This window comes from Schistocerca piceifrons, chromosome X (genome assembly GCF_021461385.2).
Source record: "Schistocerca piceifrons isolate TAMUIC-IGC-003096 chromosome X, iqSchPice1.1, whole genome shotgun sequence".
NCBI lineage: Eukaryota > Metazoa > Arthropoda > Insecta > Orthoptera > Acrididae > Schistocerca > Schistocerca piceifrons.
The window spans coordinates 769,456,428-769,482,106 of NC_060149.1; the positions used below are offsets into that span (position 1 = coordinate 769,456,428).

Genomic DNA, 25,679 nt, shown 5'->3' on the forward strand with positions numbered 1-25,679 from the left:
TGTCCAAAACTTTTTTTATGGTCAGACCGGATGATGAAGCGACCCTGTGGAGGTGCGATTGGCTGCATATGTATTCGTCAGACATGGAATGTACCGTACGGACACTGTCATCTTGGAAGACAGGAGTGCTCACTGCCGTCCCATCATGAAGATGTAATGGAAGAGCAGTACATGGTCACAATGAACGTTGAAATAAACATTCTGGTTCATATGTGAGTGCAGGCTTTCTCGGCGAATTTGATATATGAAGTCTTCACGGGAGTAATATTTCAGACCTAAATCAGAAATGGAAGGACTATGGTATGAAGATCAGCGTCTCCAAAACGAAAGTAATGTCAATGGGAAAGAGATATAAACGGATTGAGTGCTAAATAGGAGGAACAAAGTTAGAACAGGTGGACGGTTTCAAGTACTTGGGATGCATATTCTCACAGGATGACAACATAGTGAAAGAACTGGAAGCGAGGTGTAGCAAAGCTAATGCAGTGAGCGCTCAGCTACGATCTACTCTCTTCTGCAAGAAGGAAGTCAGTACCAAGACTAAGTTATCTGTGCACTGTTCAATCTTTCGACCAACTTTGTTGTATGGGGGCGAAAGCTGGGTGGATTCAGGTTACCTCATCAATAAGGTTGAGGTTACGGATATGAATGTAGCTAGGATGATTGCAGGTACTAGTAGATGGGAACAATGGCAGGAGGGCGTCCACAATGAGGAAATCAAATAAAAACTGGGAATGAACTCTATAGAACAGGGCGAACAGGCTTAGATGGTGGGGTCATGTTACACGCATGGGAGAAGCAAGGTTTCCCAAAAGACTCATGGGTTCAGCAGTAGAGGGTAGGAGGAGTCAGGGTAGACCAAGGAGAAGGTACCTGGATTCGGTTAAGAATGATTTTGAAGTAGTAGACTTAACATCAGAAGAGGCACTAATGTTAGCACTGAATAGGGGATTATGGAGGAATTTTATAAGGGGGACTATGCTCCAGACTGAACGCTGAAAGGCATAATCAGTCTTAAATGATGATGATGATGATGATGATGATGAGTCTTCACGGGTTGTCAGCCGAGTAGCGTCATCGTCTCGTAGCAACGTTTCGATGGAATGCGTCTCCATCATCTTCGGTCGAAGGTCTTCGCCTGAAGATTATGGAGACGCATTCCATCGAAACGTTGCTACGAGACGATGACGCTACTCGGCTGACAACCCGTGAAGACTTCAGATATCCTGGTTCATATTCGCGGTAACCTGAATGAGTGGTCCCAAGTCATGGTACAAAAAACAACGCTCCAAACCATTACGTAACCACCTCCGACCTGTACTACACCATCCACACACTGCAGCTCATATGTGTCAGTGGGCCGTCGGTGCACTGGACGCCTTGTTTTGTTTGAAAAGAAATTTCCACTGCTCGGATCACACTACACGCCCCCAGTCAGCTGTTATCAAGTTTCTGTCGTGTTTGGTCCACTGCAGCTTTATTAACCACTACTGGCAGCGGCCTTACGCGAGATAATGGACCCCAAATGTTCACTGCATGCAATTCCCTTCGCTATCTTCAGTTGGAAACTAGTTGAGCTGGACCTGCATTCATTGACAACAGCAATTCCTATCGGGTTTGAAACAGACTGTCATTTGCAGAGTCGTAAAATTACCGTAGCCTACCGTAGACTATCAGAAGTAAGCGTAGACCACGGTAGTTTTCCTAGTAGTTTTTGGCCATTTAAGATCATAACCTTGTTACCTGAATGTTAGGTGTGCTGCACATGCACTGGGCGTTACCTCATTTGGATCCCTTTGGGTATGCCAGCCGAAGTGGCCGAGCGGTTCTAGGCGCTACAGTCTGGAACCGCGCGACCGCTGCGGTCGCAGGTTCGAATCCTGCATCGGGCATGGATGTGTGTGATGTCCTTAGGTTAGTTAGGTTTAGGCAGTTCTAAGTTCTAGGGGACTGATGACCACAGCAGTTAAGTCCCATAGTGCTCAGAGCCATTTGAACCATTTTGAACCTTTGGGTATGCGATCAGTGCCTTACTAGGTTCCCCTAGAAACCGGAAGCGGTAAACAGTCTAGAAACGGACTAAGGATATACAGGGTGAGTCACTATTGCCATCAAGAATAACTCCGAAAGTATGATAGGAGCTGAAAAGCTTGTAGGACAAATGTTGCATGGGACAACGGGGGCCATAAAATGACGATAGTCTTTTGTTGATAGGTGGGGTCGCTTCAGAGATACGAAGGTCAATTTTTTTTAATGGGATGCTATAGTTTAGTACTTATTTTCTGATAGCGGCTATCGAGACAAATCCAAAGATGTGTAACAGTAAGGTCTTTGAAGGTCAGCGAAGGTCACAAAGGTGGCATGAACGTCCATTTACAGGTGGTGTTCGAAGTGATGACCATTGGTATCAATGCAGTGCTGCAATATTCTTATCATGGATTGAGCGGTATTCCTTCTCACATCGGTACTTATCGAAGAACATGCTCTGACAATTCTCTCTCCCATATCTTCAGGTGTAGTTGAAACGTCTTTATAAACAACGTCTTTTACGAATCCCCACAATAAAATATCCGGAGGCGTCAAGTCTGGCGAACGAGCCGGCCACGACACATCTCCTCCGCGTCCAGTCCAACAATTTGAGAATTGTCTCTGCAACTCATTTCTAGACATTAGTAAAAAATGTGCCAGACACCCATCGTGTTGATACCACATTCTGTTCCTTGCTCTATAGGGATTTCTTCCACAAACAGACCTAATGTTTCTTGCAGGAATGTGGTGTACTTCCTACCAGTAAGATTTCCTTCGATGAAATAGGGGCCTATAATTCTGTGCTCCAGAATCCCACACCATACATTCACCGACAAGGTTTTTGGTGTGCAACTTGCCGCAACCAACATGGATTTTCAGTTGTCCAATAATGAATGTTATGCAAATTAACATTTCCATGGTTCGTGAATGCAGCCCCGTCAGTAAACAAAATTATATTAATAAATGTGTCAGGCCGGCCGAAGTGGCCGTGCGGTTAAAGGCGCTGCAGTCTGGAACCGCAAGACCGCTACGGTCGCAGGTTCGAATCCTGCCTCGGGCATGGATGTTTGTGATGTCCTTAGGTTAGTTAGGTTTAACTAGTTCTAAGTTCTAGGGGACTAATGACCTCAGCAGTTGAGTCCCATAGTGCTCAGAGCCATTTGAACCATTTGAATAAATGTGTCATCCCTCTGAATCTGAAGTTGAGCCCATCGGCAGAATTCAGTGCGACGCATACAATCCGTACGAATTAATTATTGGTGGAGACTGATATGGTACGGATGATATTTATACCGATGCAGAACACAAACACCACTACTCTGGCTCATGCCAGATTCCCTTGCGATTTGACGCGAACTAACACAAGGATCTCGAACAACAGTGGCAAGAGTACCAACTTCCGTTTCCTCGTTAGTAACTTTCCTTTGCCGGATATGCTTCCGATGCGTTAAAGATCCAGTTGTTCTCAATTTATCATATACATATTTAAATGTACGACGTGTAGAGTGAGTACGTTGAGGATATCTTTCAGCGTATAAGTCTCTAAAAAATGGTTCAAATGGCTCTGAGCACTATGGGACTTAACATCTGTGGTCATCAGTCCCCTAGAACCTAGAACTACTTAAACCTAACTAACCTAAGGACATCACACACATCCATGCCCGAGGCAGGATTCGAACCTGCGACCGTAGCTATAAGTCTCTAGCTCTCACTGAATTTCGTTGGCAGTCTCCGTAAATGAGAAGCATATTGACTTGTTCTTCGAAGGAATGCATCATTCACATTCCCCTGATTCGACGATACTAGTCTTACCATTCCTGTTAGCATAGTATTGCGAAACCCTCGAATGGTGTTTACATGTCAATGGATGCGCCGTATTCGGCGAATATTTTCTATTTGCACCATATACGAGAGAGAATTTTCAGAGCATGTGCTTCGATAAGTGCCGAAGTGGTAAGGAATACCACTCAATCCATGATAAGAAGATTGCAGCACTGCATTGATATCAATGGCCATCACTTCGAACACCTCCTGTAAATGGACGTTCATACATCTTCTGTAAATGGACGTTCATGCCAACTTTTTGACGTTCGCTGACCTTCAGAGACCTTACTGTTAAACATCATTGGATTCGTCTCGATGCCCGCTATCAGAAAATAAGTACTAAACTACAGCATCCCATTTAGAAAAACAAAGTTGACCTTCATATCTCTGACGCGACCCCACCTAGCAACAAAAAACCAATGTCATATTATGGCCCCGTTGTCCCATGCAACATTTGTCCTACAAACTTTTCAGCTGCTATCATACTTTCGGAGTTATTTTAGGTGGCAATAGTTAGTGACTCACCCTGTATAAAGAGACGCGTAAGCCACGGAAGATTTGTTGTTCAATGTAGTTATCCTCTCGTCTATTACTTAAAAATAAACAGTATTTCAGTATTTATAGAGAAACTGAAACTGTCAATTTTTAATTCCAGTTTTATACGAAACTGTTGATCCGTAACGTGAAACACAGGGATGTTGTAGTAAGAGAAAAAAATTACAGATTTATCATATAGCACTCGTAAACGCAATTTCCTAAAAAAAGAAAGATAACATTTTAAAAAATCGCAAACAAAAAACGTTGGTTCATTACTTCGTTGACTTTATACAGAACATGTTTGTCTTACTCATAAACAACTTCTGTACTTATCAATAATAACAGAAATTCTTGCCTTTAATCATGATAAGGAACGTTCTATGAGTACAACAAAACAATAATAATTACACAGGTTTTTTATTTGTGTACTTTCATTAAAAGTAATTGCTTTGGTTACCTAAAAGCGCAGAAGTTACGCGATCAACTAACTTTTATTACTAACAAAATGCAATTTGTATTTTGTAATGATATAAAATACACAATGGTTTGCGGTTCTAATTCTGCGCTAAACAAACGAACAACGACGAAAGAGAAGTTGTCGGCTCCCAGTTTCTCCCACACATTCATTTCTGTTTCTTTCCCTAGCAATGCCACCAATAATACTGGTATTCCACCATTTGCTACATCGTTTACGAACTGTATGAAAACTACCGAACAGTAGTTTTGGCACAGCGCAACTCTAAGTCATTTGACATCGCGTGACACTCACCTCCAGTCTCTGTCGGTTAGGATCTTTGTACTATCATTGCTCTTACGCATGTTATATCGCTACAAATGGTACACCATTGCTTGTAGACATGCTGGACACCATCCGTCGGAGGTTCGAGTTCTCCCTCGGGCATCGGTGTGTGTGTTGTCCTTAGCGTAAGTTAGTTTAAGTTAGATTAAGCAGTGTGTAAGCCTAGGGACCAATGACATTAGCTGTTGGGTCCCATAGGAACTTACCACAAATTTCCAAATTTCCATGCTGGACAATCCGCATTTGCACACCAACAAATTGGGCAACTTTATTCATGGTGTTATTATGGCTGCGCCGAAACACTAAAGCTCTTTTCTGCCATTATCTCACATGTTCGAGTCAATTCAGCTTCTCTGATTCAGTGGAACCGACTGGCGCATATACACCCTTTCACTGACATGACACGTCTGCGGGGGAGGGTCAAATGACTGCGTGGTGCCAGTTATACGCCATCCGCAGCGATCTAAAGAATCCAGTGTGCTTTTTTAAAGTGGTGACTAATTTTTAGTCCGCTCAAGTTGTATATGAAGGAGACGAGCAATTTGGAAACAATACCTGTTTTATCATATATTCTTCATCAGCTGTAATGAGTTTAAGAGCCTATCTAAAACCACGTTGGTGCTCCGCAGAACAACGTGCAGTGTGTTATAGAGGTTACAATACATGCCAAAATTACTTTCGCCCACACCTTATTCCATCCGTGGACAGTAGAGAGGAAGAAACATTTTCGCCATTCTTCCACGTGCATCTGAATTTCTCTGCTTTTTCATTCGTGGTCGTTACACGAGAGGTATGATAGACGAATCCGTACGTTTGACTTGTATTGGAACGTGAACTCCACGCTCGTCTCAGGTTTTCATTGCCATTAATGTTCGTTCCAACCAGATGTCCTCCCGCGGAGTTTTTTGGTGAGAACATAACTTAGCAGAAACGATTCGGTGAAGGACCGTGACATATCCAACCACATGGATATAAATCAAACGAATTTAACTAACTCAAATGAAATGAATGGAACAAAGTCTTTCTGATACAGCCTTATGATTAAAGTATTACCGCAGCTACAGAAGCGTAATGAGTGGGTATTTCCGTTCCGATCGTATGTAGGGCTGAAAGCTGTTTACAGGTTCCTTGAGTACCGTATAGCCAACGGAGTGGCCGAGCGGTTCTAGGCGCTACAATCTGGAACCACGCGACCGCTACGGTCGCAGGTTCGAATCCTGCATCGAGCATGGATGTTTGTGACGTCCTTAGGTTAGTTAGGTTTAAGTAGTTCTAAGTTCTAGGGGACTGATGACCACAGCAGTTAAGTCCCATAGTGCTCAGAGCCATTTGAACCATTTTGAAGTACCGTACAACCAAGAACACAAATGAATGCTCCAGTAATGCACGCTGAAGTTTAGTTTCCCAATGGATATTAACCATCTTAAGTCATAGACCATCGGCTTTATGAGAGACTAGTACTGAGAGAAGATGAGCATTGAGAGTACAGTGCGAGTTTTTAGCAATGCAGTATTTGTAAATGTGAAAGATGAAACTTATCTGTATACAGATAATGAATCCAACATGCCTTACTACCAATTTTCCAGGCGCAAATGGAGAATCTAGTAAGGTCATAATTAGTTACACAAGAATTGCTTTAAGATCTAACTATATACTCTACTGTTTGAAACAAGAATGAAGATAGGAAGATTAAGGTTGAACGTCCCGTCGATGACCAGGTCATTAGGGACGGACCACAAGCTCGAACTAGCGATGGATGCGGTAGGAAACCTGCCGTGTTCTTTTCAAAGAAACTATCCTGGCATTCAAGTTAAGCGACTTAGGGAAGTCACGGAAAACTAAAATCTGGAGGGCTGGAAGGGGAATTCAACCGCCATCCCCTGGAATAGTGTTCTCTCACTGCGCTACATCACACGGTATTTGAAATAAACTAGGTTGCAACTCAATACGTACGTACACAAAATAAAAATATAACTACGTTAGCTGTGGAGTTACACACTATTGGCCATTAAAATTGCTACACCAAGAAGATGACGCGCTACAGACGCGAAATTTAACCGACAGGAAGAAGATGCTGTGATATGCAAAGGATTAGCTTTACAGAGCATTCACACAAGGTTGGCGCCGGTGGCGACACCTACAACGTGCTGACATGAGGAAAGTTTCCAACCGATTTCTCATACACAAACAGCAGTTGACCGGCGTTGCCTGGTGAAACGTTGATGTGATGCCTCGTGTAAGGAGGAGAAGTGTTTACCATCACGTTTCCGACTATGATCAAGGTCGGATTGTAGCCTATCGCGATTGCGGTTTATCGTATCGCGACATTGCTGCTCTCGTTGGTCGAGATCCAATGACTGTTAGCAGAATACGGAATCGGTGGGTTCCGGAGGGTAATACGGAACGCCGTGCTGGATCCCAACGGCCTCGTATCACCAGCAGTCGAGATGACAGGTATCTTATCCGCATGGCTGCAACGGAACGTGCAGCCACGTCTCGACCCTTGAGTCAACAGATGGGGACGTTTGCCAGACAACAACCATCTGCACGAAGTTCGACGACGTTTGCAGCAGCATGGACTATCAGCTCGGAGACCATGGCTGCGATTACCCTTGACGCTGCATCACAGACAGGAGCGTCTGCGATGCTGTACTCAACGACGAACCTTGGTGCACGAATGGCAAAACGCCATTTTTTCGGATGAATCCAAGTTCTGTTTACAGCATCATGATGGTCACAACCGTGTTTGGTGACATCGCGGTGAACGCACATTGGAAGCGTGTATTCGTCATCGCCATACTGGCGTATCACCCGGCGTGATGGTATGTGGTGCCATTGGTTACACGTCTCGGTCACCTCTTGTTCGCATTGACGCCACTTTGAACAGTGGACGTTACATTTCAGATGTGTTACGACCCGTGGCTCTACCCTTCATTCGATCTCTGCGAAACCCTTCATTTCCGCAGGATAATGCACGACCGCATGTTGCAGGTCCTGTACGAGCCTTTCTGGGTACAGAAAATGTTCGATGCTACCCTGGCCAGCACATTCTCCAGACCTCTCACCAAATGAAAAAGTCTGGTTAATGGTGGCCGAGCAACTGGCTCATCACAATACGCCAGTCACTACTCTTGATGAACTGTGGTATCGTGTTGAAGCTGCATGGGCAGCTGTACCTGTACACGCCATCCAAGCTCTGTTTGACTCAATGCCCAGGCGTATCAAGGCCGTTATTACGGCCAGAGGTGGTTGTTCTGGGTACTGATTTCTCAGGATCTACGCACCCAAATTGGTGAAAATGTAATCACATGCCAGTTCTAGTATAATATATTTGTCCAATGAATACCCGTTTATCATCTGCATTTCTTCTTGGTGTAGCAATTTTAATGGCCAGTAGTGTAGATATTTTACGAATGTCAGTCACTCGTTGCTCATTACCAAATACGTAATTAAACCACATCAGGCATTGCTGTACATTCCATTCCGTTACATTAATCAACGTTCAGGGGTACCTGTTTGTATTTGTACCATACGCTGATCACCTGTAGTTTTTCAATCGTCTCGTAACAATTTTCTAATGGCATGACCTCCAGGTTCATAGTGCAATATATCTGAAGAACACTGAAAATGGAATGTAAACTCACTCATTAAATCAGTAACATGGAAATTTGAAAGGTACTTCAGTTTTGATGAAACAGATTTCAATGGATAATAGAGCAGTAAAAAAGTAATGAAGTAGGATATTTTGCGTCGGTTTGGAGGTATTGCTGCTAAAATGTGGATGAGAACAGTGAAAACTTTCATAGCACATCTGAACCTCCTTGCAGTCAAGTTAATGGCAGCAGTGTACTCTGCTTACGAGGGTCAGACTCAGTCACGTGGTGAGCTCAGAAAGTAAGATACACGTGTCGTCTCATGCCAGCACCATAGAGCGACAGGACTGACGCAATGTGAGAACAGAGTACACGGTCTGAGTTTCCCGGAGAGAACAGCTGAACTGCTGTGTGGGTAACAGGTCCATCACAGGGTGGTAACTGGAAAGGTACTCCAAAGATGAAGTACGAGGGACAGTATAATTATTGTAGGCGAAACGTCTAAATTGCACACAGACTTACTCTGAAATCCTGTCGGTATATGGACCAAATACATTTTCGCGTGCAGCCATAGTGAAATGATGCCAACAATTTGGCAAAGGCCACACAGACGTGGGTCATCGTGACCGGGAAGGAAGACCGTCGAAATCGTCCACAGACGACAATGACCAGGCAATCGAGTAACTGATTCGCATCAGTCGCAGATATTTCGATGATGAGCACGTTCACACAGCGGTTCTCGCATAGCTTCGTGACCAAGGAGCGGATTTTTACAGTCGAGGAATACAACCGTTAGCAGAACATTCCGACCGTTGTACAAAGAGGCTAGAGGACTGAAAAACAGAGTAATGTATCTGTGTCACTTTGAAGTGTAGCGCGGCATTCAATAAAAAGTTACTTGGCTTGCCATAATAATGTATAACTTACTTTTTGAAGTCCCCTCGTATTGGTTCAAAATGGCTCTGAGCGCTATGAGACTTAACATCAGAGGTCATCAGTCCCCTAGAACTTAGAACTACTTAAACCTAACTAACCTAAGGACATCACACACATCCATGCCCGAGGCAGGATTCTAACCTGCGACCGTAGCGGTCGCGCGGTTCCAGACTGTAGCGCCTAGAACCGCTCGGCCAACCAGGCCAGCTCCCCTCGTATTAAGACGCGTTTCTGTACATCGGCCCAAACGAAACGATGTGGTCATTAGGGATAGAGCACGGTCTCAGACGTATAAGCGTGGCGAAGGAAACAGCTTGTGTCTTTTTCGAAGGAGCAATCTCAGTTTTTGCCTAAAGCTATTTCAGGAAACGGTGGACAATTTAAATTTCAATGGCCGGACGGAGGTGATGTACTTTGTCCGGTGAAATCTTCTTGAGCCACACGAAGACATTATGAATTAATATTTTGCAGATCTTCGAGTGCCGCATTTCAGGGATGGAATCTGTTCACTGAAAAAACAGTAGGCACAGTTCACTGACATCCATGGTCAGTTCGAAGAGACAGAAGTGCATTTGTGGCAAAGAAGATACAATCTTTCAGTTCCACTCCGAGATGCAGTTCTCTATAGGAAGACAGCAACGCCAGAAGATTGCAGAGAACTGCAGAGGGTCTATGATTGGTGCGGGACGGGCAGTTGACTCTGTACGTAAATAAATGTAACATATTGCGCCTAAGCAGGGGAAGAAATCCATTACCGTATTAGCGACAAGTCACTGGGAACATTACCTACCGTAAAACGTCTAGGAGCAACCATCTGGAGCAATCTGCTGTGGAATGAACAAACAAACAAAAAATTGTAGGAAAAGCAGACACACGGCCGAGAATCACTGGAAGAATCATAAGGAAATGTAATTCGTCCAGGAAATAACTGCCCTACGAAACACTTGTTAGAGCGATTCTTACGTATCTGTCTATACATGTTATAAATTAAAGTCCCCCGTCGCGGTTTCTGTCTATATGTTCAGGTTAATTTTTGCCATGTAGATAGACTGATTCACAAAGAAAGTTCGTAAATAATTTATAATATTATAGTAAAGATTAATGTGTAACATGTATACTGTTATCTGTTCCATACTTAATTCACGTCTGGAGTGACATATCGTGGAAATGGCGGAAGCTGTGAGTTGGTCATCTACAGAGGGGCGGGTATCTGAAGGGAGAAGTATTAAAGTAAACAAGCGCCGCAACTCCAAAGAGCAAAAAAGTTTGACCAGAATATCTATACATATTATATATAAGATGTTTACATCGCAGTTTTAAACATAGCTCACAGCAGCTGCCGTACGTAAACTTTCAATAAACGATGTATAAGGCAACCAGCTGCAAAAAGTTTATTGTAATATGCCTTCAGCAGGTTTCAGTACCTCTAAGGGTAATGTAAGTTATGCGACTTCATTCTAGCTGAAAAAGAATAACCTTAGTGGTACTGAAACCTGATCAAGGCCCATTACAACAAACTTTTTGCAGCTGTCTAGCTGCGTACATCATTTATTGATGCAGGAATTATAATCTCAGGCCCTACTGCAGGGATTTTGAGTCGATTTTCATCTACATCTACATCCATACTCCGCAAGCCACCTGACGGTGTGTGGCGGAGGGTACCGTGAGTACATCTATCGGTTCTCCCTTCTCTTCCAGTCTCGTCTTGGTTCAAATGGCTCTGAGCACTATGAGGCTCAACATCTGAGGTCATCAGTCCCCTAGAACTTAGAACTACTTAAACCTAACTAACCTAAGGACATCACACACATCCATGCCCGAGGGAGGATTCGAACCTGCGACCTTCGCGATCGTACGGTTCCAGACTGAAGCGCCCACAACCGCTCGGGCACACCGGCCGGCAGTCTCGTATTGTTCGTGGAAAGAAAGATTGTCGGTATGCCTCTGTGTGGGCTCTAATCTCTCTGATTTTTCCGCATGGTCTCTTCGCGAGATACACGTGTGTATGTGTGTGTGGGAGGGGGGAGGGAGGGGGGGAGAGAGCAATATACTACTTGACTCCTCGGTAAAGGTATGTTCTCGAAACTTAAACAAAAGCCCGTACCGAGCTACTGAGCGTCTCTCTTGCAGAGTCTTCCACTGGAGTTTTTCTGTCATCTCCGTAACGCTTTCGCGATTACTAAATGATCCTGTAACGAAGCGCGCTGCTCTCCGTTGGATCTTCTCTATTTCCTCTGTCAACTCTGTCTGGTACGGATCGAACACCGGTGAGCAGTATACAAGCAGTGGGCGAACAAATGTACTGTAACCTACTTCCTTCGTTTTCGGGCTGCATTTCCTTAGGATTCTTCCCATCTGCTTTACTGACGATTAATTTTATATGGTCATTCCAATTTAAATCACTCCTAATGCCTACTCCCAGATAATTTATGGAATTAACTGCTTCTAGTTGCTGACCTGCTATATTGTAGCTAAATGATAAAGGATCTTTCTTTCTGTGTATTTGCAACGCATTACACTTGTCTACACTGAGATTCAATTGCCATTCCCTGCACCATGCGTCAATTCGTTGCAGATCCTCCTGCATTTCAGTACAATTTTCTATTGTTACAACCTCTCGGCCGGCCGCGGTGGTCTCGCGGTTCTAGGCGCGCAGTCCGGAACCGTGCGACTGCTGCGGTCGCGGGTTCGAATCCTGCCTCGGGCATGGATGTGTGTGATGTCCTTAGGTTAGTTAGGTTTAGGTAGTTCTAAGTTCTAGGGGACTGATGACCACAGCAGTTGAGTCCCATAGTGCTCAGAGCCATTTGAACCATTTGAACAACCTCTCGATATACTACAGCATCAAACGGATGGATGGATAGACTGAGTCACGAGGAAGGTTTGTAGTATAATTTATTACCGCTATGTCAGACGAGTCGTCCGCTCTTAGTACTTACCCGTGCGAAGCGGGACTGGTCGCTAGTTACTTATAAACCTGAGACCCTCACCAAGTTGAATTAATAGGAACGGAAACACACACATACGCACGATCCAACGAAGAGCGACACTTTTCATCACAGGATCGTTTAGTTGCGCTAGTTGGAGCATATACTGTATTCAAACATTATGAATCACCTCGATGGGAACGATCTATTGATACGTAATCAGCATGGTTTCAGAAAACATCGTTCTTGTGCAACGCAGCTAGCTCTTTATTCGCACGAATTAATGGCCGCTATCGACAGGGGATCTCAAGTTGATTCCGTATTTCTAGATTTCCGGAAAGCTTTTGACACCGTTCCTCACAAGCGACTTCTAATCAAGCTGCGGGCCTATGGGGTATCGTCTCAGTTGTGCGACTGGATTCGTGATTTCCTGTCATGAAGGTCGCAGTTCGTAGTAATAGACGGCAAATCATAGAGTAAAACTGAAGTGATATCAGGTGTTCCCCGGGGAAGCGTCCTGGGACCTCTGCTGTTCCTGATCTATATAAATGATCTGGGTGACAATCTGAGCAGTTCTCTTAGGTTGTTCACAGATGATGCTGTAATTTATCGTCTAGTAAGGTCATCCGAAGACCAGTATCAGTTGCAAAGCGATTTAGAAAAGATTGCTGTATGGTGTGGCAGGTGGCAGTTGACGCTAAATAACGAAAAGTGTGAGGTGATCCACATGAGTTCCAAAAGAAATCCGTTGGAATTCGATTACTCGATAAATAGTACAATTCTCAAGGCTGTCAATTCAACTAAGTACCTGAGTGTTAAAATTACGAACAACTTCGGTTGGAAAGACTACATAGATAGTATTGTGGGGAAGGCGAGCCAAAGGTTGCGTTTCATTGGCAGGACACTTAGAAGATGCAACAAATCCAATAAAGAGACAGCTTACACTACACTCGTTCGTCCTCAGTTAGAATATTGCTGCGCGGTGTGGGATCCTTACTAGGTGAGATTGACGGAGGACATTGAAAGGGTGTAAAAAAGGACAGCTCGTTTTGTATTATCACATAATAGGGGAGAGAGTGTGGCAGATATGATACACGAGTTGGGATGGAAGTCATTAAAGCAAAGACGTTTTTCGTCGCGGCGAGATCTATTTACGAAATTTTAGTCACTAACTTTCTCTTCCGAATGCGAAAATATTTTGTTGAGCCCAACCTACATAGGTAGGAATGATCATCAAAATAAAATAAGAGAAATCAGAGCTCGAACAGAAAGGTTTAGGTGTTCGTTTTTCCCGCGCGCTGTTCGGGAGTGGAATGGTAGAGAGAAAGTATGATTGTGGTTCGATGAACCCTCTGCCAAGCACTTAAATGTGAATTGCAGAGTAATCACGTAGATGTAGGGGAATCATGGATTTACTGTATTTACCGTCGTCTTTCTGCACGTTTGCTGGCGGGCGTCTCTTCTCAGATAGCCGGAACCAGAAAGACGCCCGAGCTCGTTTCTCGGTCTCGTAATAAGAACGCCGCTTCGTGTGCGGGGGAGGTCGAGTTAGTTCTGTAACACCCTTCTAGTTAAACGAAGGCCAGTGGTTTAGCTAGAGGAGGCAGCTGGCAGGCCGCGACATGACGACACTGGGACGGGGGAGATGGCTGCTCGGATACTCGCGCAAGAAGCGCGTGGGTACGGAGCGGCGGGCTCTTTCGCGGCCATGCGCTGGGAACAGCGCGCATGCTGCCTGCCTGGCCGACCTTCGCGGACACCGCAAAAAAGTCGGCGCTGCCAACCTGCCGGTACACATTACGCCGACCTCTCACTCTGCGGCCGGGCTTCCCGTTTGCAAATTACTGTGGCCACTGATTCAGGATGGCTGGTAGCAAGCTCATCGACATCTCCAATCTCTCTGCACACACACACACACACACACACACACACACACACACGCACACACACACACACACACTCAAAACTGCGCACTCGTGTATCGTAGATCGGCAGGAAGATAAAGAGGGGGGGAAAAAGAAACAGTAAATCACCTAGACGCAAAGTGTGTGCAGTGTTGGGCTTGGTATGAACAAAAAATTACATAAACTCTTTAATGTTTACGGTCTGTCAATCCTTAGTTGCTACTGATACTGTTGTTACTGTCGTCGTTGTTGTTATGGTCTTGATTCCTAGAACTGGTTTGATGCAGCTCTCCATGCTAGTCTAACCAGTGCAAGCCTCTTCATCTCTGAATAATTACTGCAATCTACGTTCATTCGAACCTGCTTAATGCATTCATGCCTGGGTCTCCCTCAATAATTTTATCCCTCCTCCCAAACACACACACACACTTTCCTGCATTACTAAACTGACTATTTGACTATTCCTCGATGCCTCACGATGTATCTTATCAATAAATCCCTTCTTTCCCTGCCATGCATTTCTTTTCTCCCGAATTCGATTTTGTACCTCCTCATTAGTTATTCGATTTTCACACCTAATCTTCAGCATTATTCTGTAGCACCACATTCAAAACTTCAATTCTCTTTTTGTCCGAACCGCTTATCGCCCATGTTTCACTTCCGTACAAGCCTAAAATCTACACAAATACCTTTCGAAGTGACTTCCTGAAACTTATATTGTTATCAGATATTAACAAATGCCTCTTTTTCAAAAATGGTTCAAATGGCTCTCAGCACTATGCGACTTAACTTCTGAGGTCATCAGTCGCCTAGAACTTAGAACTAATTAAACCTAACTAACCTAAGGACATCACAAACATCCATGCCCGAGGCAGGATTCGAACCTGAGACCGTAGCGGTCCAGACTGTAGCGCCGGCCCCTCTTTTTCAGATATGCTATTCTTGATATAGCCAATTTGCGTTTCATATGCTATTAATATTATACAGGGTATCCCACTCAAACCTCCCTGATTTCAAGGGCCCAGGAGAGAAAAACCACAGTAGATACGACAATGAAAAATGCACCACATTGTAGAGCATCTCAAAGAATTTATAGCCCCGCGTCATAAGTGCCAAGTATCGTCGCCAGAGTGCAGCACGGTCGCATGAAGTGAAAATGGCTACTCCACAGTAGCGCGCGCAAGCAGTAGTGTGGTTTGTAGAAACAAAATCGCCAATTACTGTGCAAATAAATTATCGTTGTGTCTATGAATGTGATTCACCTAATGTGAAAACAATTAAGGAATGGTATAAGAAGTTTCTGGGAACAGGAAGTGTTCTGAAACATTCTGGCAGTGCACGTTACGGAGTTTCATAAGAAACAGTGAACAGTGGAGGACATCAGACAAACGTTTCTCAGAAGCCCACGTAAGTCAATCTGTCAACATCTAACCAACCTGATATACCTCAATCAACACTGCATGGTGTAGTTCACCAGCGTCCTCGTATGTGTGCTTACAAAGCGCAAATTCTGCAACTTATGACGCCGAACGACAAACCATGCCGACAACCATTTGCTGCGGATATGCTGCAACCTATTGATATAGATGCCAGCTTCCTGGAAAGATGTTTGTGCTCAGATGAGGCAACCTTTCATCTATCAGGAAGGGTTAATAGGCCTAATGTTCGGATTTGGGGTTCGCGAAATCCGCACGTTGTCATTGAACATGTTCGTGAGACCCCAAACTAAACGCCTGGTGCGGGCTAATGCACGACGGGATTGTAGGACATTCTTCTTTGCGGAACAAACAGTGAATGTGTCAGTGTATCTGGATATGTTGGAGCAGTTTGTGTACCCTCAAATACAAGACTTGCAACCCTACATCATTTTTCAACAAGATGAAGCTCCGCCGCATTGGTCAACGGCTGTTCGCAAGTTCCTGGATAGGAAATTTCCCAATCGTTGGATCGGACGCGGAGGACCCATTGCCTGGGCACCACGTTCACCCGACATTACGCCGCTTGATTTCTTCATGTGAGGATTGGTGAAGGACCGCGTGTATGCGACTAAAGTGGACTATATTCCTACACTGCGACATCGTATCACTAATGCGATTGCAACAATAACACAGGAAATGTTACAAAGAACTTAGAATAATAAAGCTGCATTGTACTGTATCAGCATTAAGACCCACTAATGTAGTTAGGTAGTGGGTTATATGAATAATGTAATCAATTGAATAAAGATTTAAAAAAAAAAAAGAACTTGGCAAGAAATTGAATATAGACTCGATATTCTTCGTGCTACAAATGGTTCACATGTATAGAGGTGTATTGACGATAAATAAATAAATTCTTTGAGATGCTCTGCAATGTAGTGCATTTTTCACTATCGTATCTACTGTGTGTGTTTTTTTATGCTGAGACTTTGAAATCAGGGAGGTTTGAGTGGGACACCCTCTATTAATAATTTTTAGATGGTGACCGTCTCTTTGCAACAGACTAAAGCCAATATTTGTGTTGCCACAGAAAAACATATCATGCCTTTATTCACTTGAAAACAGAGGCCCATAACCTAGAAATCATTAACATAGCATTAATGCCTGGCCTGGTGATCTAGCGGTAAACCGCGTAGCTGCAAACAGAGGGGTCGCGGGATCGAATTCCGGTCTGACGACGAAAATTTTCAGCCTGAAGAAGGGATCACCAATTTAGTATTGGAGGGCAGCGTGGAGGGTAAAAATCGTAGAGGGAGACCAAGAGATGAATACACTAAACAGATTCAGAAGGATGTAGGTTGCAGTAGGTACTGGGAGATGAAGAAGCTTGCTCAGGATAGAGTAGAATGGAGAGCTGCATCAAACCAGTCTCTGGACTGAAGACCACAACAACAACAGCTTATTACTCTCCTGGTGTATCACAAAATGACGCTAGCACCTGAATGAGCTGACTACAACGGTCGCTGTCTGTTCAAAACAAATGACAACTGTGTTTCAGGCTACGTGAATCTACACTACACACTTACTAAAACGCGAGACTACACCTTTTAAATAGAAAACGCGAAAGGAATTTCAGAATTCAACTACAAAAGCACAGCCGCGCGGAGTGGCCGCCCGGTTAGAGGCGCCATGTCCCGGACTGCGCGGCACTTACTGCCGGACGTTCGAGTCCACCCTCGGGATGAGTGTGTGTTGTTCTTCGCATAAGTTAGTTTCAGTAATGTGTAAGTCTCGGGTGCGATGACCTCAGCAGTTTGGTCCCTTAAGAATTCACTCACACACACGCACACACACACACACACACACACACACACACACACACACACACAGACTTGGCAGGAACGCAGCCACTGTACGTTATTGGTGGCAGCGGTGGTCACAGGAAGCTACGCTCGCAAAAAGATCGGTCTCCGGCCGACCACGCGGCATTGCCGAGAGAGAAGACCACCGTGTTCAGCTTATGGCTGAGGCGCATCGTACTGCGTCTGCAGCAGCAAGTCGAGGAGCAGCTAGCACCACAGTGACTCAACGAACTGTTAAAAATCGGTTACTTCAACGACAGCTCTGAGCCAGACGCCCTGCAACGTGCAAACCACTGCTATTTGTGACTTGAGTAACGACAAATGTAGGCTCATTGGAGGACAGGGTGGAAGTCTGTTGTGCTTTATGATGAGAGCCGGTTCTACCCCGGTGCTAGTGATGGCCGTGTGTTGGTTAGATGGAGGCCACGTGAGCACCTGCAACCAACCTGTCAGCGTCCTAGGCACAGTGGGCCTATACCTGGGTGCCTATTCTGTATCTTTCCGCCATTGTGCCGATCGTTTCGGAACTCAATAGCACCGAAAGGTCTAGTACTCGAATTAGAGTCCCTGCATTATTTAGTATGTATTTCGGTAGCGATACCGTTTGGGTCTAGAGAACCGAAGCGCTGCTGTCGGTTCGTGTCGCGTAAGCCAATCAAAAGCAAGCGGCCGCAGATCCGCGCATGCGCACTGCAGCGCGCACAGAGCAACGGACACAAAGCGCCTAGCAGACGACACAGGCGCGTTATTCTTCTAAGTAACGAAAATTGCATTTACATTGCCATTACGCAAGACGCCGCATTCCATCTAGCTGACGTGCCCGCCTTCATCGCCCTTGCCTCCTCCTTAACAATATCAGGCGCAGTATATCCATTTCCATGATTCTCAGCTGAAATGCATAGTAACTTTTACACTTTCCCTGACCGCATGTTTCCATGCATGCATAATAACGATAGCGTATTTGACGGTATTCACCAGATTGTCGTAAATGCCGCATTATGTCATCTTATTCTCATTCACACTGACATCGTGTTTTGGATTTTACGTTTCGGAAAATGAGTTAAGAATAGTGTGTAGTACCACATTGTACTAATACAACTATAAAAACACCCGAAAAATTGATTCTGAGAGTTTCAAAGAATAAGAAGATAAACAGAATGTGGTTATAACTCGCTCCTAGAGATCCAAATGATTAAGTAGCCCACTTCCCTATATGATACGTCAACGATTTGGGTCTTAAAAACAAAATTGAAAAAAAAACGCATTTTCGAGAGCTCCAGCAGTTCGTCGAAGCTTATAACATGCATCTCATGAATGAAAATGTTTCGTATATGGTGCTACAGCCTAAAAATATCACGACAGAGATCTTTCATCTCTGTCTACTGTTGTTGCGGATTCGATAGCAGATAAATAGTTGTTACAAGCAAGATTATGAAGATGGCTGCTGCTAGTTGCATTCCCAGTAACTTAAGTTGTGCTCTTAGATTCCTGTCTAACCACATACTCGGAAATCGCTACATATTGGGAAAAAATGGTGAATTACGTATTTCTGACAAGAAAAAACAAAAGGTCACTGTCAGTTGTTTCACTCACAGCAATTTCATCTCCAACAATTTCACAGAAATCACGAAATCATTACTGAGGAAGTGCGCTCTTACATGTAAGTAATAACGAATATTGCAGCAAAATCTTAACTTACACGAATAACAATGTCTCAGAACGTGTTGCATATATGAAAGGAAAAAAAAATTTGCATCCACCCATGCGTGAACCAGTGTTCTTTTGTGTCACATTCCCGCGCGTAACCACTTGGCCATGCCAAACAACAGACGTCCTGCAATCAATTCTTGTAGTATTGTGGAGAGGAACGTAGGCTTGACTTCGATGCGAAACGGTGCTGCGTAGGTCATAAATGCATGATAGTTTGGAAGGTTTTCAATATCAGGCTTCACTTAATTGCTTTCCATTGTTACTTGAAAGTTGTAAACACGTTTCGATAATTACTAACTAACCCATTTGTGGGAAAAAGTACACAAAGGCACTAGTAACGTCAGTTCACACTCATGTAATATACGTAAGCAGAGCCGATGTCTTGGTATTTAATGATCTTTAAACTCTTATTTGCATAAAAATAACACGTATTTAGAGAGAATATAGACCGAAAACTTTTTTTTATGTAATCATTTGCAGTAACAACCTAACCTAACCATATTTCTAACATAGGAAAATAGTATATTATGAACTCACTTTCCAACCAGATGTGTCCTGTGGTGATTCTTTAGTAACACAATCACTAAATCCAAAGCTAAAACCGCTAAATATGTTTAAAATAACAAATTATAGGTGTACATAAACCACAGCTCACCGATCGACAGGGCCACACCGAAATCCAAAACCTCTCGGTACAATTGTCGTAAAATCGGTGGGAGTACCGTTCGGTAACAAGTCTCAGGAGCTTACTGAATAGGATATTTCGGTAAAGAACCGAAAATGACATCACTACCGAGACTAACCTACTACACCGATCGGTATGAACGATACAGAATAGGGCCCCTGGACTTACAGTCTGGGACGCGATTTCATATGACAGCAGGAGCAATCTCGTGATTATCCCACGCACCCTACCTGCAAATTTGTACATCAGTCCAGTGATTCGGCCTAGTGTGCTGCCACTCATGAACAGCATTCCAGGGGGTGTTTTCCAACAGGACAACGCTCGCCCACATGCTGCTGTTGTAACCCAACATGCTCTAAAGAGTGTTGACATGTTGCCTTGGCCTGTTCGGTCGCCAGATCTGTCTCCAATCGAGCACGTGTGGAACATCATCGGACGACAACTCCAGCGTCATCCACAACTAGCATTACTGTCCCTGTGTTGCCGAACCAAGTGTAACAGGCATCGAACACCAACCCTCACACTGACATCCGGCGCCTGTACGACACAATTCATGCACGCTTGCATGCTTGTAATCGACATCCTAGTGGCTACACCAGTTATTAATGTACCACCATTTCACATTTGCAATGGCTTATCTGGAAATTTGTGGTAAGGTCTTATGGGACCAAACTATTGAGGTCATCGGTCCCTAAGCTTACACACTATTTAATCTAACTTAAACTAACTTACGCTAAGGACGACACACACACCCATGCCCGAGGGAGGACTCGAACCTCCGAAGGGGTAGCCGCGCGGACCGTGACAAGACGCCTTGCAATGGCTTATCTTGCGCTTATATTTACCTGTGACCTTGCAACATTAATCGCTTAAATATGTTACCTAAACAAATGTTTCCCGAAATTTCATTACTCTACATTCGTTATTTCTTGATGTTGGAATTTTTTTCCGTCAGTGTATGTAACTTGTTACTCTCCTAATGTATCACAAACAGAGGCTAGCGCCTGATTGAGCTACCGTCTCCAACAATCTCTGGCTGTTCAATATAAATGACAGTTGCGCTACAGATTCCATGGCTCTTATTCCAAGAAATCAAATAAACATAGGTCGTGGTTAATGAGACAGATTAAATCATGAAATATGATAAAAGAGTTTCGTACCTGAGGCTGGAATATTGAAGTACGCATTAACACGTTGTCGGTAGGTAGCCCAGTGAAGTGACCCGTCTTCATGCTGGCTTAGCAAGAGAGACACGTCAGAGTCATAGTCTCAGATTGAGTCTAACATTTAGAGCATACGATCTGTGATACTAATCCCAAACATGCAACGCTATTTAGTGGGATTGCACATGACTAATTCTGGTTTCTATAAAACCAAAGCTAAAATGCTTTTAGTAGTCTAGGCTATCATCTTAATAAAGTTTTCCTCAACCATAAGTTTGGTTTGAACACCGTAGTGATATAGTAGGCATGGTTTGCCGTTGCTTCCTTCAGTCTTTGAATTGACTTACCCTACCAGGTGCGGGGGAACCTACAGCTTAATGTGGTCCCCGAACCACGGCTTGGTACTTTTCACATTTCTATGTCATTTCCAGAGAAGAAAGAAGCGGTAAACGACCAAACAAATCATAGCACCAACAGGGGGTCGAACCCCACTTCTTACGTATGAAAAATCCTCGGTAAAATATGATTTCAAGAACAGGAATTGTTAGCGTAGAGCACTCTTACAAGTGTATCTGAGACAAAATTTGGACTAAGAGTTTCAGCACTTCTGAGCAAGGTAAAGCATCGGTTAAGACACTAGAACATAATGAAGAGGAGCAAGGTTAAAAATCGCTAACCGAGCACCCGGTTCGGAGTTTCCCATCTACTGCTGGTCTAGAACGCCGACTCTGGAGACAGCTGTATCTACGTATTCCTTCACTTCCCTATTTCAACAGTTATCTTGGTATTTTATGAACACATAGTTCCACAAAATATTACATATTCTGTTGCGCCCTGTGGCGAAAGTGCTTATAAAATAAATAGGTGAGCCGATGCACTCAAGAAAGTTAGGAGAGACGGTGGAACCATCAGTATTCTTCCTCTTGGCACATACTTTGGAGGAGAGTTTGTCATTGTCTATACTTCCAATCTACAACATGACTATAACGAACAACTACACAGGTTACAACAGTAATGAATGCTTTTTAAACGGAGCGTTGTTCTTTCGTTGGCAAGCATGCCACGGGTATGAAAAGCAAGGAGAGGGCGAAACAGACCTGCACAAAGAATAATTCTTTCGAATAGCAATTAGGACGCAACTCATTTTTACACGCTCATCAACTTACCTCCACAGTGTTATGTGGAGTTATTTGAAAAATGATCCGTGCCACTCGCTTATTATCTGGTGTTAAGGAGGTGTATGCTGTCTACTCTCCATCAGGGCATTCGTCAGTTCCTGTCGGTGAAACTATGTTGTAAATCCCAAATTCGAACCAGTTATCTCGTGATAAGAGCACCACCGAGACTTCACGATTTATTAACATCGGCCATGGGGGCGAGTAATCTCAACGCTTGTAGAAGCATAACACTAAATTTCCGTAAGGGCAACAGCTCACTGTGTTCATCTCACTCCAGAGTCGTCACATAGCAACATTTATGACCCTACATGCACAAATTATGGTCGCTTTATTCCTTTAAACAATCCTGGCTAAGTAAATGACACTCAAATTCTGAATTATTGTTACAAGAAAGTTACGAATTAACCGTAGATTTTCTTAACATGCAGTAGAGATTTTCATTATGCTTTTGAAACACAAGGTGAAAACAAATTCGGCTGGACAAGGATGGGTGACGAGATCGGCCGTGGCTTCGTTGAAGAAATGCCCCCCGCATCCATCTGATGCGATTAATGAAAACCGTGGAAAACGCCATACGCTGATTTGAACCCCCACTCCTCCTGAATACCATTCCTTCCTCTGTGTTGGTCTAGGATAGTACGTTTTTTCAACTGCTCTTCCACATAGTGACTGCGAGAGGGCTGAATCGTCAGTGTACTGAAGAAACTAGAGCCCTGTTTTCAGGTTGTAGGTAAAGCATTCCTACAAAGAACATTTACGGGAGATGAAACTCGAATGCATTCGTTCTCACGGAGAGTGATCAAGTAATGGCCCCATAACTCGTCGACCTCAATCTTTAGCAGAAAAACATAAGTTCTTCCACTCCTCGGATCGATCCAAGACGGGCAATTTCGGATGACTAAGCGAACAAGGGCGAGGGGATGCTAAGGTGTGCAGTGCAACTCATGGAGGCATCTTCGCCCTTCAGTCAGCAGTAACTGTCTGCTGCATTAATATGCCCAACCCCACACTGACCCTCAAATGCTGCTAACACTCAGATGGGGGAGGAATTGTCTGCTGACGTGACACAATAAGAAATGGGTGTCATCTGGAAGACTTTGGAGATTCGTAATTAGTCAGAGTTTGAAAGAGATTTGGAAGACTTGCAGTCAGACAGTGTAGAAGGGATCGGTGGCGTTCCTTAAGAATGTTGGGTTGATTTTTTTTTTTTTGGGGGGGGGGGACCATACTGCGAAGTCATTGGTCTCATCGGATAGGGAAGGGTGGGGAAGGAAGTCGGCCGTGCCCTTTCTAAGGATATCCCAAACACTCCCGAAGAAGGGAAGAGATGACAAATGCGAAGACTATGGCACAATCGGCTTAACAGCTCATGCATCCAAGCGGCTGGCAAGCATAATATACTAAAGACTGGGAAAGACAATTGAGGATCAGGTAGATGAAGATCACCTTAGCTTTAGGAAAGGTAAAGGCACCAGACATGCAGTTCTATGTTGCGCTTGATAATGTAGGCAAGACTTAAGAGAATGAAGACACTTTCATCACTTTCATAGGATTTGTCGGCTTAGAAAAAGAATTCGACAACGTGAAGTAGTGTAAGGCATTCGAAATTGTCAGGAAATTAGGTGTAAGCTGTAGGCAAAAATGGGTAATATGCAACGTGCATAAGAACTGAAGGCCAAGAGAGACGTTCACGAGAGGGCCTACGGAAGGGATGCAAAGTTTCTCTCCTACTGTCCAATATGAATATCGAAAAAGCTATAACCGAAGTAAAAGAAAAGTTAAGGAGTTCGATTATAATTCGAGGTGACTAAGATTTGCTGCTAACACTGCTGTCCATAGTGAAAGTGTCGAAGAATTACAGAACCTGTTGAATAGAATGGCCAATCTACTGAGCACAAAATATGGATTGAGAGTAAACCAAAGACAGAAGAAAGTAATGGGGCGTGGGGCAAATGAGATTAGCGACAGACTTAGAATAAAAATTTGGTACTATGTGACAGGACGAAGTGAAGCAATTCGGCTACCTTGGTAGCAAAATTACGTATTACGGACGAGGTAAGGAAGATATAAGAAGCGGACTAGCACAGGTAAAGAGAGAAGTGCTCGCTAAAGGGCGCCTACTAGTCTCAATCACAGGCCTTAACACGTGGCAGAAAATTCTAAGGATGTGTATCTGGAGCACAGCACTGTATGGGAGCGAATCATGGACTGTGCGAAAACAGCAAAAGAAGAGAATCGAAGCGTCTGAAAATCAAGTGGGCTAATACGATAAGAAATGAAGAAGTTCTGTGTAAAATCGACGGGGAAAGGAATCCGTGGAAAATACTGTATAGAAAATAGAACAGAATGACAGGACCTGTGCTGCGGCAACAGGGAATAACTTTCATGAGATCTCCAGAGGATGAAAACTGTAGAATATATATATATATATATATATATATATATATATATATATATATATATATATATATATATATATAGGGTGTTACAAAAAGGTACGGCCAAACTTTCAGGAAACATTCCTCACACACAAATAAAGAAAAGATGTTATGTGGACATGTGTCCGGAAGCGCTTAATTTCCATGTTAGACCTCATTTTAGTTTCGTCAGTATGTACTGCACTTCCTCGATTCACCGCCATGATTTCATACGGGATACTCCACTTGTGCTGCTATAACATGTGCCTTTACAAGTACGACACAACATGTGGTTCATGCACGATGGAGCTCCTGCACATTTCAGTCGAAGTGCTCGTACGCTTCTGAACAACAGATTCGGTGACCGATGGATTGGTAGAGGCGGACCAATTCCATGGCCTCCACGATCTCCTGACCTCAACCCTCTTGACTTTCATTTATGGGGGCATTTGAAAGCTCTTGTCTACGCAACCCCGGTATCAAATGTAGAGAGACTCTTCGTGCTCGTATTGTGGACGGCTGTGGTACAATACGCCATTCTCCATGGCTGCATCAATACATCAGGGATTCCATGCGACGGAGGGTGGATGCATGTATCCTCGCTAACGGAGGACATTTTGAACATTTCCTGCAACAAAGTGTTTGAAGTCACGCTGGTACGTTCTGTTGCTGTGTGTTTCCATTCCGTGATTAATGTG

The 25,679-nt window shown here is 43.9% G+C and overlaps 1 protein-coding gene across 2 annotated transcripts in view; it reads right to left on the reverse strand.

Annotated features, from left to right (window-relative positions):
* LOC124722065 (transcription factor CP2) overlaps nt 1–25,679 on the reverse strand; it is an 881,222-nt gene that overhangs the window by 781,601 nt on the left and 73,942 nt on the right. The gene's annotated exons all lie outside the window — the stretch shown is intronic.